This window comes from Macaca thibetana, chromosome 9 (assembly GCF_024542745.1).
Source record: "Macaca thibetana thibetana isolate TM-01 chromosome 9, ASM2454274v1, whole genome shotgun sequence".
In the NCBI taxonomy this organism is placed as follows: domain Eukaryota; kingdom Metazoa; phylum Chordata; class Mammalia; order Primates; family Cercopithecidae; genus Macaca; species Macaca thibetana.
In genome coordinates, this window is record NC_065586.1 from 63,457,333 (window position 1) to 63,472,613 (window position 15,281).

At 40.6% G+C, this 15,281-nt stretch overlaps 1 long non-coding RNA gene across 1 annotated transcript in view; it reads left to right on the forward strand.

The window, feature by feature from the left end:
• The window catches only part of LOC126962547 (uncharacterized), a 55,303-nt gene that overhangs the window by 15,108 nt on the left and 24,914 nt on the right, over window positions 1-15,281 (forward strand). Inside the window, exon 2 of the long non-coding RNA XR_007728719.1 lies at window positions 10,998-11,060. This is a non-coding gene — a long non-coding RNA (uncharacterized LOC126962547). The remainder of the gene's footprint in view (window positions 1-10,997; window positions 11,061-15,281) is intronic.

The following is a 15,281-nucleotide window of genomic DNA, read 5'->3' on the forward strand; positions in this document are numbered from 1 at the left end:
TTTCTTTTTCCTCCCTTCCTTCCTTCTTCCCTCCTTTCCTTCCTTCCTTCCTTCCTTCCTTCCTTCCTTCCTTCCTTCCTTCCTTCCTTCCTTCCTCTCTCTCTCCCTCCTTCCTCCTCTCCCCTCCCCTCCCCTCCCCGCCCCTTCCCTTCCCTTCCTTCCTGTCTTACTCTGTTGCCCAGGCTAGAGTGCAGTGGTACGATCTTGGTTCACTGCAACCTCCACCTCCTGGGTTCAAGGAATTCTCCTGCCTCAGCCTCCCAAGTAACTGGGATTACAGACGTGTAATCCCAGATCACACCCAGCTAATTTTTGTATTTTTAGTAAAGATGGGGTTTCACCATGTTGGCCAGGCTGGTCTCAAACTCCTGACCTCAAGTGATCTGCCTGCCTCGGCTTCCCAAGTGCTGAGATTATAGGTGTGAGTCACCATTTCCAGCTGTCTTTTTCACTTTCTTGATGGTATCTTTTGAAGCACAGAGTTTGGTATCCTTTGAAGCATGAAAGTTTTAACTTGTGATAAAATTCAATTTATTCTTCTTTTGTTGCTTGTGCTTTTAATGTTATATCTAAGAAGGCTTTGCCTAAATGAAGGTCATGAATACTTTCCTCTATATTTTCTTATAAGATTTTATAGCTTTAGTTCTCACATGTAGTTTTATGGTCGATTTTGCATTTTTTGTGTGTGTGTATGGTGTGTGGGAGGAGTCCACATTTATTCTTTTGCATGTGGATATGTGGTTGTTGGAGCACCGGTTTTTGAAGATCGTTCTTTCCCCCTTGAACTGTCTTTGCACCGTTGTCTAAAATCAATTGGTGTGAAGTTTTATTTTTGGACTCTCAATTCTATTTCACTGATCTATAGTCTGATCCTTGTGCTAGTACCAAAGTATCTTAATTACTGTAGTAAGTTTTGAAATTGGGAAATGTGAGTTTTCCAACTTTGTTTTTCTTTTTAAAGATAATTTTGGCTATTCTAGATTCTTTGAATTTGCATATGAATTTGAATTTGCTGTCTTTTTTGTAAATTTAAATACTTTTATGCTTCAAAGGATACCATCAAGAAAGTGAAAAAGACCAACCAGAGAGTGAAAGAAAATATTTGCAAATTGTATGTCTAATCAGAGACTTTTATCTAGAATATATGAAGAACTCTTACAACTCAATGATTTAAAAAAAGACACATAAACAAATTAAAAGGAGGTCAAAGGATCTCAATACACATTTTTTCAAAAAACACACACAAATGCCAGTAAGTGCATGACAAGATGCTCAACATCATTAGCCATCAGGGAAATGCAAATGAAAGCCACAATGAGACTCTGTTTCATACCACTAGAATGGCTATAGTTTAAAAAATGGATAATTATTAATACAAGAGCTCATGAGATAAGGAAAAATTGGAACCTTCACACACTGCTGATTGGAATGTAAAGTGGTACAATCACTTTAGAAAACAATCTGATAATTTCTCAAGAGGATAAACATAAAGTTACCATATACCTAGTAACTCCACTACTAGGTATACCTAAGAGAAATGAAATAGAATCCACACAAAAATTTGTATGCAAGTTTCCACAGCAGCATTATTTTATGATAGTCAATTGTGCTATGAGATGTCTGGATGTGGATCTGTGCATTTATCCTATTTGGAGTTCTTTGAACTTCTTGGAAATATAGATGAATACTGGCTTTCATCAAATTTGGGAAGTTTTTGCCATTTTTAAAATAATTTTTTAATACCATTTTCTCTCTCTTCTCTTGGTACTCTTATTTATCATATGTTGATGCAATTAAAGAAGTCCCAAATTCTTTGAGGTTTTGTTCATTTTTCTTTGTAAGTTTTCTCTGTTCTTGAGATTGCACAAGCTCTATTCATCTACTTAATGTTCTCTGATTATTCTGCTAGGTGAAATCTACTGTTATGCCTTTTCTGTGAATTTTAAATTTCAGTGATTGTACTTTTCAACTCAAAAATTTCCCTTTGGTTCTTTTTTGTACTTTGTATCTCTTCATTTGTATTCTCTATTTGATGAGACATTGTCATCATACTTTCCTTTACTTCTTTAGCATGCTTTCTTTAGTTCTCTACACATATTTATAATGGCTACATTTCAGTCTTTGTGCCTTAAGTATAGCCTGGGGGCTCTCCCACAGGCAGTTTCTGTTGCTTGATTTTTCCCCTCAGGTATGGGTCACAACTTCCAGTTTCTTTGCCTGTCTCGTAATTTCTTGTTAAAAGCTGGGCATTTTATATTTTATTTTGTAGTAATTCTGCATACAGATCCTTCTTCTTGAGTTTGTTGTTGTATTTTTCTTGTTATTTGTTACTCATTTGGCTGGACTATTTTAGCAAAGTCTGTTTTCCCACAGCTGAAGCCTTTGATGTCTCTCCTCAGAGGGTGCAGGCTTAGCCATGCACATGGTCACCTTGGAATACGTAGTTTTAGTAGGGCTAGCTCTGTCTCTTTTCCTCATTTCTTTGTTACACTGTCTGTCTCTGTTGGTATCACACCCAGATGTTGAACTCCACTGTTAGCTAATTCCTCTATTTAGTTTTTGACAATGTCCTAGGGCATAAATTGCTTCACAGTTTAATTCAATTAAATTTAAACTCCTTGGCCGGGTGTGGTGGCTCATACCTGTAATCCTAACATTTTGGGAGGCCAAGGCGGGCAGATCACTTGAGGTCAGTAGTTTCAGACCAGCCCGACCAACATGGTGAAACCCTGTCTCTATTAAGAATATAGAAATTAGCCGGGCATGGTAGCGTGGGCCTATAATCCCAGCTACTTGGAAGTTGAGACAGGAGAATCACTTGAACCTGTAAGGTGGAGGTTACAGTGAGCTGAGATGGTGCCACTGGGCTCCAGCCTGGGCGACAGAGCGAGACTCTGCCTCCAAAAAAGAAAAAAAAATTAAACTTCTTTGCAGGAGTAGTTTTTGAGGCCAATCTCTGAGGTTTGCTCTGATCTCAGGAGGACTCTTAGCTGTCTCCATTCATGACATTTTCTGATAAATTAGCTGGACTGTAGTTTAGCTTGCTGTTCTCATGGAGCTGCCAACCTTTCCTTAATTGCTAGCTACCAAAACCTCCATTGTTTTTGAGAGAGCCCTTAGGTTGAACTTCCCTACATTCTATTCCAAAAAGTCAGTTCTTTGGAAAGTGCTTTGGAGCTCTCTGTTCTTATAATCTGCCTTGTCTGCTGGGCAGAATCTCTGAGCCACTATTCTGGAGCTGGAAGCAGTGACAGTAGCCCACTTCTCTTGCAGTGACAGTTTGGTTGAAGAGTAGGGCACTGGGCCAGGGCAGTGGTAGCCTCTGGTCTTCTTGGCTTCCCTTTCCTGGCATGGACCCTCTGAATGATGCCTTTCCTGGCATGAACCCTCTGAATGATCTGGAGCCTGGTGTTCTCAGCCTGCTGTTCCTGGTGTCGAACCTCTGCTTTACATTTAAGGACTGGATGAAGGAAGGGAGCCTCCAGCTTGTCGGCTGTACTTGCTCAGAATTTAGCCTTTGCAACATGGAGCCGTGGGGATGGGAAATGTTGTCCACTTGCCTTCCCTAGGTATATACTGTGGCCCTTGAGTGGGAGTTGAGGGAAGGGGAAGCCTGTCTTCTAGGCCACACCCACTCATAGTGGAGCTTCCATTACCCTGAACTGTGGGGGAAGGGTAGACAGAGGGTGGGTCATGGCTGAAGTGCCACAGACTTGCTATTTCTGCTATGATTTAGTAGAATTTCTTGAATAAAGATCTCTTTACTTGCTGTATTCCATTAAGAACATTTCCAGATAATTTAAATGGTTGGTTTTTTTCTTATAATTTTCACCAGTTATAAAAATTTCTGTGGTGGTTTCACTGTGGGGCAGGTCTGTGAAGCTCCTCACTATGGCATTTCCATCTAGAAGTGGAATCGCTAGTTTGAGTTAAAGTTTGTGTCTAATAACTAAAATATTTGAATTTCCTGTTTGTTTGTTTCTGTTGTTTTTGCTTTTGTCTTGATTTTTAGTCAACATTTATACTTTTATCTGCTTAGTTATCTTTGATGAAATGCCAAACATCACACACAAAAATTTTAGAGATAAATTGTGTCTCTAGATGATTTAATTTCCTTCCAAAGAGAATTTACTTTTGCTTCTGGCAAGCAGACTAGTGGCAGATAACCTTAGTTCAGTGAGAGATTGAAGGCCAGGCATTGTGGCTCACTTCTGTAATCCTAGCATTTTGGGAGGCTGAGGTGGGTGGATCATTTCAGGTCAGGTGTTCAAGACCAGCCTGGCCAACATGGTGAAACACTGCCTCTACTGAAAATACAAAAATTAGCCAGGTGTGGTGATAGGCACCTGTAATCCCACCTACTGGGGAGGCTGAGGCAGGAGAATTGCTTGAACCTGGGAGACAGAGATTGCAGTGAGTGGAGATCGCACCACAGCACTCCAGCCTGGGCAACAGAGTAAGACTCTGCCTCAAAATAAATAAATTAATTAATTAACTAATTTAAAAAATAAAAAAGTTAGATATTGATATGATATAAAGGTAGTTGTGATGATTAATTGCATGTGTTAACTTGACTGGGCTAAGGGATGACCACGTAACTGGCAAAACATTATTTCTAGGTATGTTTGTGAGAATGTTTCCAGATTCAAACTGCAACTTGCACCATTGACCTCCCTGTTTCTCAGGCCTTTGGACTTGTCCTGAATTATGCCATTAGATCTCCTAGTTCTTTGTTTTGTGGATGACAGATTATGGGAATTTTCAGCCTCTATAATTATGCGAGCCAATTCCTATAATAAATCTCCATGTATCTGTCCATCTATTTATCTATCTATTTATCTCCTATTAGTTCTGTGGTTATTTTATTTTATTTTTTTTTGAGACAGGGTCTTGATCTTATACTCAGGCTGGAGTGTAGTGGTGTGAATACAGTTCACTGCAGCCTTGACCTCCTGGGCTCAAGTGATCCGCCTGCCTCAGCCTCCCTAGTAGCTGGGACCACAGATGCACACCCTCAAGCCTCGCTAATTTAAAAAGTTTTTTTTTGGTAGAGGCAGAGTCTCACCATGTTGCTCAGGTTGGTCTCGAACTCCTGGCCTCAAGTAACCCTCCCACCTCGACTTCCCAAAGTGCTAAGATTATAAGTGTAAGCCACCATGCCCAGCCTTAGTTCTGCTTCTCTGGAGAACACTAATACAGTAGGCTTCAATCCTTAGAAGGGCTGGTCTATTTTGGCTCACTCTTTTAGGGTATAACCCTTCAGCGTCTTATTTGAAATGTCTTTTCTTCTTGGTGGGCCTAAACTCCAATTTTTAGGCTCCCAATCAACTTGAAGTCAGTAAGTGAACTGAAAGATTGTTCAGCTCCTCAGTAATTGTTTTCAAATTGGCAAATACTTTAAGGGAGGAAGTATTTCCCTTATAACATAACGGATTCCCTATGTTATAAGGATTTCCCTTATAACATGTTACAGCACCCTTTCTGGGATTTCCTTTATTTTGGGTCTTTTGTTCTATAAATCCTATTTTGATAGCTCTCCAATGCCTTCAAACAGGTTAAAAATATTTAGTCTAGCTTTTATAGCTGTTCTCAGTAGAACAAAACCAGCCAACCTCCTTATTTTATCACTGAGTTTTAATTTTAATGAATATTTAAATATTTTCCAGAAGTTTTTCCTCCCTCCCTCCCTCCCTCCCTCCCTTCCTTCCTTCCTTCTTTTTTTTTTTTTTTTTTTTGAGATGGAGTCTCGCTCTATAGCCCAGGCTGGAGTGCAGTGGCGCAATCTCCGCTCACTGCAAGCTCTGCCTTCTGGGTTCATGCCATTCTCCTGCCTCAGCCTCCCGAGTAGCTGGAACCACAGGCGCCCGCCACCACGCCCAGCTAATTTTTTTGTATTTTCAGTGGAGGCGAGGTTTCACCATGTTAGCCAGGATGGTCTCCATCTTCTGACCTCGTGATCCGCCCCCCTCGGCCTCCCAAAGTGCTGGGATTACAGGCGTGAGCCACCGCGCCCGGCCGTCTTTCTTTCTTTAGACAGAATTTTGCTCTGTTCCTCAGGCTGGAGTGCACTGGTGCAATAACAGCTCACTGCACCCCTGACCTCCTGGGCTCAAGCAATCCTCCCATCTCAGCCTTCTGAGTAGCCAGAACTATACGCACACCACCACACCTAGCTTTTTCTTTTGCTAGGTTTAAAATTGTTTCCTTAAGGCCGGGCGCAGTGGCTCACGCCTGTAATCCTAGCACTTTGCGAGGCCAAGGCGGGGGGATCACGAAGTCAGGAGATCCAGACCATCCTGGCTAACACAGTGAAAACTCATCTCTACTAAAAATACAAAAAAATTTAGCCGGGCGTGGTGGCGGGCGCCTGTAGTCCCAGGTACTCCAGAGGCTGAGGCAGGAGAATGGTGTGCACCCGGGAGGCGGAGCTTGCAATGAGTCGAGATCGCGCCACTACCCTCCAGCCTGGGCGACTGAGCAAGACTCTGTCTCAAAAAACAGAACAAAACAAAACAACAACAACAAAAAATTGTTTCCTTAAAAAAAAAATTGCCCAATCTTTTCTTTTTCATAGTGGCTTGTCCACTTCATACAGTTTCTACAGTAAAAAAAACCTCTCTCTTTTTAAATTTTTTTATTTTTTGAGACGGAGTCACTCTGTCATCCAGGTTTGAGTGCAGTGGCTTGATCTCGACTTACTGCAACCTCCGCCTCCTGAGTTCAAGCAATTCTCCTGCTCAACCTCCCAAGTTACTGGGATTACAGGTGCCCACCACCACACCCAGCTAATTTTTGTATTTTTAGTAGAGATGGGTTTCACCATGTTGGTCAGGCAGGTCTCGAACTCCTGACCTCAAGTGATCCACCTGCCTCAGCCTCCCAAGGTGCTGGGATTCAGACATGAGCCACTGTGCTTAGCAAGAAATAAATCTCCTTAAACTTTTTTGTTTTGTTTTGTTTTGTTTTGAGACAGAATTTTGCTCTGTTCCCCAGGCTGGAGTGCAGTGGTGCAACCTTGGCTCACTGCAACCTCTGCCTCCTGGGTTCAAGCAATTCTCATGCCTCAACCTCCCAAGTAGCTGGGATTACAGGTGCCCACCACCACGCCTGGCTAATTTTTGTATTTTTAGTAGAGATGGGTTTCACCATGTTGGTCAGGCCAGTCTTGAACTCCTGACCTCAAGTGATCCACCCGCCTCAGCCTCCCAAAGTGCTGGGATTCAGGTGTGAGCCACTGTGCCTGGCCACATTCTTGTACATATGTTCTTATGGGCTAATTCTTTTAGTTCTTATAAGGTAGAGTCCTATAAGTTGGACTTGTGTGAAATGTATGTGCATTCTGAAAGTCAAAAGCTATTGTGAGGTAACTTTTTAAAAATGCTGTAGAATGTCAAACTTTCCTTAGCCGTGTATGAGAATGCCCATTTCCCTGAGTCCTTGCCAGTGCCATGGGAGCTGTTGTAGCCTTCTCTCAGCTTGGCATGAGAAAGAGCCTGCAGCACTTTAACCTGGGTAAGTTTCCAAGAGGTCCTTGGGTAGTGGAAGTGGAGGAGGTAGAGAGAGGATACCTCAAGAGGGATATGTTGGACTACTTCTAATTGGGCAAGTGGTTCTTTGTATAATTAATTTTGAAAAGTGAAAGAGAAAATTCGTAAAGTTTGTGAAGCAGGTGTCATCAGTTGTGGAAGATCTACTTCATACTAAAGTTTGGATCTATTCATCTTTTAAAGCGTATGCTTTTAAGTCATGCACCAGGTGTCAGTTGGTTCATAAAGATAATTCCAAAGCCCCCATTAAAGTGATTCTAGTAACTGTTCACTTGTTCTGACATTGTTGGAGCTTTAATTCAGTTAATTCAGTTTTGGCCTTACTCTTTGAATCCACCTCTCAATTCTTATTCTCAAAGGGATTGACTTTGTTAACTATTCGGTCTGGCTTAGGCTCAAGACTTTCCCCTTTCAGAATGTTGACCTTGTTCTTCTCTCCCAGTTTTTCACTCTATTGGGCTGTGACCCTTGATTACACTATGTTGGCCAACCATAAGTTCTATTACTGGTCCACGTGTGATGAGCTGGGGTTGGAGGAGAATAGCCATCTAGCTGATACAGAGCAGGTGAGCTCTAAAATTGGTGCTTAGCCTGGGAGGGTTCTTGGCTTTGCCCAGGAAAGAATTCAAGGGTGAGCTGGTGGTGTTAGACAGCAGCGTTTATTGTAACAGCAGTATACAGCAGCAGCCGAGGTACCACTCCTTATGGAGCAAGGCTACCCCATAGGCAGTGTGCCCAGAGCAGCAGCTCAGAGGCAGCTCTGCAGTCACGTTTATACCCATTTTAATTATATGCAAATTAAGAGACAGATTATGCAGACATTTCTGGAAAAAGGGTGATAACTTCTGTGTCATCAAGTCATTGCCACTGAAAGGGGTGGTAACTTCTGGGTGTTGCCATAAACAATAGCAAACTGACATATGTCTGATGGAGAGGTGCTTCTGTCCCTTGTCTGTTTTAGCTAGTCCTCAGTTTGGTCTGGTGTTGGAGCCCTGCTTTCTGAGTCGAGTCCCATCTCCTACTCCTTACCTGTTGGAACCTGTGTTTCATTTGCTATCATGGAAGATAGCACAGGAAGTTAAGGAGAATATATATTATAAAGATGCATGTTATCTTGAGAACATTCATATGTGAAATTAACATTGATGTTTTTGAATGAATGGTAAGGGAATGGAGAGAACTGGCTGATGACCAGTAAGATAATGAAGCTGTGAGTTTCAAGCAGAGAGTGTTTAGCAGAAAAAAAAAGTTATATTGGGCAACATTTTGCAGCTTATTTTGATAGTTTTTAAATTAGAGGAAATGCAGTAGATGTTATATGCGTAAATGTTAGCAACACATTTCAAACAGTGTTTGGAAATTTTACTAGTGAAATTTAAGATGGCTTGGAATTAGAAACAGTCACATGGTTTGCAATCTGCTTAAAAGACTGCAAATTGCAAATGGTATTGTTTAGTAGTTGGCTGAGAACCTTAACAGAGGTTGTAGAGTCTGAAAATTATCGCTGGCATCTCTAATTCTTAAGAAAAATGTCTGGGAATTTCAGGAGTTTCTAAGCAAGTATATTTGTAAGAAAACAAAATAATTTCTGTCCTCTGGGGAATCTCAAAGTGCTGAGAGCTGACTTCTTAACAAAGTGGTGGGAGTGGACAATGCTTTATGAAGACAGACATTTTATGTTCAGCTGTGGCAACCAGCCTGGCCCTAAAAGATGCTCTGTAGCATTTAATTCTCTTTGTGGTGGCTGATGGCTTCCTACTCTGTGTGTTGTAGGGATTTAGAAAGGTTTTCCTGTAAAATAGGGTTGTCTGTATTCCAAATCCTTGTGGGTTACTTTATGTAAATTATTCCATTTATTTTCTTGAATAACTTTTGGTATTGTTTGCCTGTTGTATTGATGTTATTTTCAATGATTAAAAACAACACAATTTCAGGCCAGGCGCAGTGGCTCACACCTGTAATCCCAGCACTTTGGGAAGCTGAAGTGGGTGGATCACTTGAGGCCAGGAGTTTGAGACCAGCCTGAGCAACATGGTGAAACCCCGTTTCTACAAAAAATACAAACATAGCTGCGTGTGGTGACTATGCACCTGAAGTACCAGCTATTTGTGGGGCTGAGACAGGAAAATTGCTTGAGTCCAGGAATTTGAGGCTGCAGTAAGCCATGATCGTGCCACCTCACTCCAGCCTGGATGACAGAGAGACCCTGTCTCAAACAAAAAACAACAAAAAAAATTCTGAACCATTGATCAGCATTTGTCTTTTTTATTGTAACAGACAATACCTCTGTATTCCAGGGAAATTGCTTCCCGCTTATTTTCTGCCTGTTTCCCCCACTCCGTCATTGATTTTTATCTATTCTTAGAGCAATCTTAAAGGATATATTGACCAAAAAAAATTCATAATCCCATCGCTCTACCTCAGAAACATTCAGGGAGCTACATTTTTTTTGAGTTACATTTGTTAACTTTGTCCATGTGTAATTAGAGTCTACAGTTTTGTTTCTTGCTTTTTTTATTCTACTTAAAACTGTCAAGAACATTTCCTCACGTAGCTACAAAGTCTGTCATCGTCATCTTTATCATCACCACATGGTTTTAAGATTAAATGATATTCTGAAAAGATGAAAGAGCAAATTTACTTAGCCACTTTGTGGAAACCATCCTAAAATGCAGTGGGAAGGTCCTCATCCTTTTCCCCAAAGGTACATAGGTCTGTTGGTTTCTATTCAGAAGAGCGAGGCTACTTTTCAGGAAGTGACTTGGAGGAATACCAGGCGCTGAGTCAGTTTACTGTCTAGCTCAGAGACAAATTTAAAAAAAAATTTTATTCCAAAAACAAATAAACTATCACAGAAAATTTGGAGAGAAAAATCAGTTTTAATTTCACCATTCATACTACCATTGTATTATTTCTTTTCACTTTTTTTTTTTTTATTAGTACACCCTCCTTCCCCAATTTGGTTTCTTTTCATTCCTTGTCTTTTGTTTTTTAAAAAAGTGGAAGAATATATGAAAACATTCTTACTGTAAAATATTAAGAAAATTGTTAAGTGGATAGGAAACAGTAAAGTTCCCCTTCTTTCTAGCACACTCATCTCCCCGCTCTAGGGATAAGTTACTGCTGTTTGGTGAGCATAATTCCTATTTTATTTCCATGCGGTTTCATATATGCTAGTATATTTGTAGGACATTATTTATTTTTTTTTTACATTTGTATTTATTTATTATTACTTATTATTTATTGTCCTATGAATAGGATCATTTGTATATTATTGTGTATCTTGCTCTTCCTGTTTGCGGTATATCCTAGAGCTAGTTTCCTGTTAGTACTACATTATTCTCTTTTACAGCCACTTAGTAATCTGTAGAAGGAATTATGTCAGAATTTAAGATTATTTCCTCTATTGATGGACATTTAAGTTTATTTCTTTTTTTTTCCCTATAACAGACAATGCTGCGATGAATACGCCTGTGCATTCTTTTTTAGAACAAGTGTAAGGATTCCTATGTGGTAAGTCTCTTTAAATAGAATTTCAGGTTCACATGATAGATGTGTTAAGTTTGAGCAATGTTGCCAAATTGTCTTGAACTATACCCTCTGTTAATAGTATATTGGGATATTTATTTCCTTTTATTCTTGTCAATTTTCATACTATAAAACTTAAACATGTTTGACAATCTGACTGGAAATTCCTTTATATTGTTTTAATTTACTTTCGTTTGCATTATGGTAGATATCTCTAATTGTCCTCTAGTATGTACCTTCTTCCTTTTAGTGGTTAAAGACTACATTTCTTAGCTGTCTTTGCAGCTTGCTGTGGTCATGTGACTTAGTTCAGGCCAATGGGATGAAAGCAAAGTGATGTATGGGCTTGCCTCCGTCTTCCCCTTTTCCTCTTTCCAGCAGCTGGAAAAGTGCTGACCAGAGCATTGTTGAAGGCCATATAGTAAGAATGGCAAAGCTTCCCTACCAGCCCAACTGACTGTTTTGTGGCATAGAGCCCATCTATTACGTGAGAGAGCAATAAATACCTTTTTTTTTTGCCTAAGAGGAGTCTCGCTGTGTTGTCCAGGCTGGCCTCAAACTCCTGGCCTAAAGCTATTCTCCCGCCTCAGTCTTCCAAATAGCTGGGACTACAGGTGTGTGCCACCATGCCCAGCTCAATAAACGTCTATTTTTATTGAGTCCCTGTGCGAGGTCTTTTTATTATAGCAGTTTACATTCTGTACTAAATTATACATGCATTTTTAAAAATGTATTGGACATTTACACTTTTTGTTCCATGACTTGCTTGTTCAAACCATTTGCTTGTTTTTCAGTTAGGTTTTGCTTTTTCCATATTTTAATGGGTATTCTTCAAATATTTTGGAAATTTCTTCATTGTTAAAATGTAATCCCAGCACTTTGGGAGGCCGAGATGGGCGATCACAAGGTCAGGAGATCGAGACCATCCTGGCTAACACGGTGAAACCCCGTCTCTACTAAAAAATATAAAAAACTAGCTGGGCGCGGTGGCGGGCGCCTTGTAGTCCCAGCTACTCGGGAGGCTGGGGCAGGAGAATGGCGTGAACCCGGGAGGCAGAGCTTGCAGTGAGCCGAGATCCGGCCACTGCACTCCAGCCTGGGCGGCAGAGCCAGACTCCGTCTCAAAAAAAAAAAAAAAAAAAAAAAAAGTTGTAATTTTTTTTTTCTGTCTGTCTTCAACTTTATGGTGTCTTTCCAGAGAGAACAGTTATAATTTTTTTTTTTAATGAGCATATGTTCAATCTTGTAGTTGATTAATTTTTTAAATGAAGGAAATGGTAAGACATTATAAGCAGTTGGAAGGATAATCCAACAGACATATTTATATTTCAGAAATATTGAAATGAAAGTGCAAATGGAAAAATAACTGGCTTCCTGCACAATGGAAGAGGAAAATCAATGGAACCTTCACTGAATATAATTTACTTTCATGTTTATACAAGAATTATTTTGCATTACTATCAGTTATCTACAACTTACAGAGTTGTAAAGTAACTCAAAGGAAATGATAGAGTTAGATTTAGATTACCTGTAAGAGTGTGCACTAAAAATGCATAGCTTTTTATTAGAGACACCAAGTCCTCTTTTCTGCCTATTCCAAAGTTCCTTACATTGTCACATTCTGGTTGATAGGTTGCTTACATCTCTGATTACTTACTGTATATTTGTGAATCTTTTCCCCACAAGCTACAGATTGAGCATCTCTATCTTGTACTATTTTTGTCTTCCCATTTTTCCAAATATAGTGTTAGAAGAAAAACTGGTGCTTCTTAACTATAATACTTAGTGTAATTAACTTACTGAAACTGTAAGTTATTGGTCAACCACAATGACTGTTTGATCTTCATGACATGTTCCAACAACATGCATGCATGTTTTACTATGCAGTTTTTACTATGCATTCATAGTTTAAAAATGCCCTTGGAGATCTATGGAAAGTGAAATTTTAAATTTTAATGAAGACAGCTCTGAAAATCTTATACTTTATGACATCTACATTTTATATGTTCTTAGAAAAAACTATTCTACTCTAGAATTATAATCTTTTTCTTACCCCTAGTAGATTTTTTTCAAAAAATTGTCTTAATCCCTTTGGAGTTAATTTTGGAAAAGATATGAAATAAGGGCTAATTTTATTTTACTTTTACAAATAGATATTTATTGTAGCACTAGATATTGAATAGTTCATCCTTCTTCACTGATTCGAAATGCCAACATTTTATATAGTAACCACTCACATGTACACATGGATCTGTTTCTGGATATCTCTTCTAGTCCATTACTTATTTATCGTCAGTTGAGTCATCAATAGTCTGTTACTTAGATATTGTTACTTATGAAAAATTTCAAGCATACATAAAATAGAGAAAATAGTACTGTAAATACAACATATCACTATCTCAGTTTCAGAAATTATCAACATTTCCTTACAATTGCATACGCTATCCCTTTTCTCTCTCTCTGGTTGCTGTACTGTTTTAAAGCACATCTCAGACATGCCATTTGACCCCTGAATACCTCCATATACAGCTCTGAAATAAAAAATTATGGCATTTTCCTATATAACTGTAATACCATTATCACCTCTGAAAATTAAGAGTAACTCCTTAATGTTATTGAAGTTCCTACCTACGTTCAGATTTCTCTGGTATAACACACTATTTTAAATATCTCTATCGACATAGGATGCTTTTATACCTTGCAGGGCAAGTCTCCCTTGCATTATTCTTTTAAAAACATTTCTTTACTCTTCTCGCATATTATTTTCTGTGCCAGAAAATTATTTCCAATCACTGTCAAATTTCATAACAAGTTCTGTAGAAATTTTGCTTTGAATTATATTAAATTTATAACTTAATTTGTGGGAGTTTTACAGTATTGACAGCTTTACAGTATTGATTCAATTCATTCAGAAACGTAATGTCTCTCCATTTATCTAGGTCTTCTTTCATGGCTTCAGTAAAGAGTTAGAGTTCTTTTTCACAGGCAGGTTACATTTACTTGTGTTTGCCTCCTCTGTGTTCTTCCATTTCTCTTGCTTTCTTTTGGATTGTATTAAAACTGTTTGGACTTCCATTTTAATTTATCTATTAACTTTTTAGCTATTCCTCTTTGTGTTACTTTTTATATTACTCTTTGTATTACTTTTTAAATAGTTCCTCTAGGGCTTACAACATACATCTTCAAATCTTCACAGTTGGAGTATTGTACTACTACAACTAATGGGAGTTAATATCATACTACTTTATGTAAACCCTAAAATCTTGCAACTGTATAGCTCCAATTATGCCTTCTCATCCATTATGCTATGTAGTTGTCATACTACATAGCAGTATGCTATGTAGTTGCCTTTATATATGTTATGGATCACATGTCATGATTTTTAAAACTTTTTTTGTAGTTGAAGAAAGAGAAAAATATTATGTTATATTTACCTATGTATTTGCCATTTCCAATGTTTGTTACTAATTCCTGAAGATCTAAATTTTCATTACATTTGGAATCATTTTTTTCCTTTAGCGTTTCTTATAATATGATTCTGTTGGTTCTTAGTTTCTTGGGGGGAGGGAGGGGGGGGAGTTAGGGGGTCGGCATAGGGGAGGAGGGGGTGGGGGGTTAGGGGGGGGGAAGGTGATAGGCGGGTGGTGGGGGGTGGGTTAGGGGGACTATGGGATGGGGGGGCGGGTGGGGTGGGGGGGGAGGTTGTGGGAGGGTGGGGAGCGTGGGATTCTGCGGGGATGGGAGGGGGGGGGGGGGGAGGGGGGGGGAGGGGGTGGGGTCGGCGGCAAGGGCGCATGGGGAGTCCGGGGCGAGCGGGGGCGGCATGGGGGAGTGGGAGGGGAGTGGAGGTGGAGCTGGCGGGCGGTGGGGGGGGAGGGGGGGGGGGGGGGCGTGGGGATGGGAGGGGGGGGGGGGGGGGGGCGGGGGGCGGATTATGGGTGGGGGGGGGGTGGGTGGGGGGAGGCGGTGGAGGGAGGGGGTGGCCGTTGGGAGGGGGCCGTGGGCTGGGGGGGAGTGTGGCCGGGGGTCGCGGGGGGGTGGGGGTGGGGGGGGAGGGGGGGAGTTAGGGGATGGGGGAGGTGGGGGGGGGGGGCGGGGGGGGGCGAGACGGGGGGGGGGGAGGCCGACGGGAGGGGCTTGGGGCAGGGGGGGTTGTTTGTGGGGCTGGGTGCAGGCGGGGGGCAGGGTGGTTGGGGGAGTTGGGGG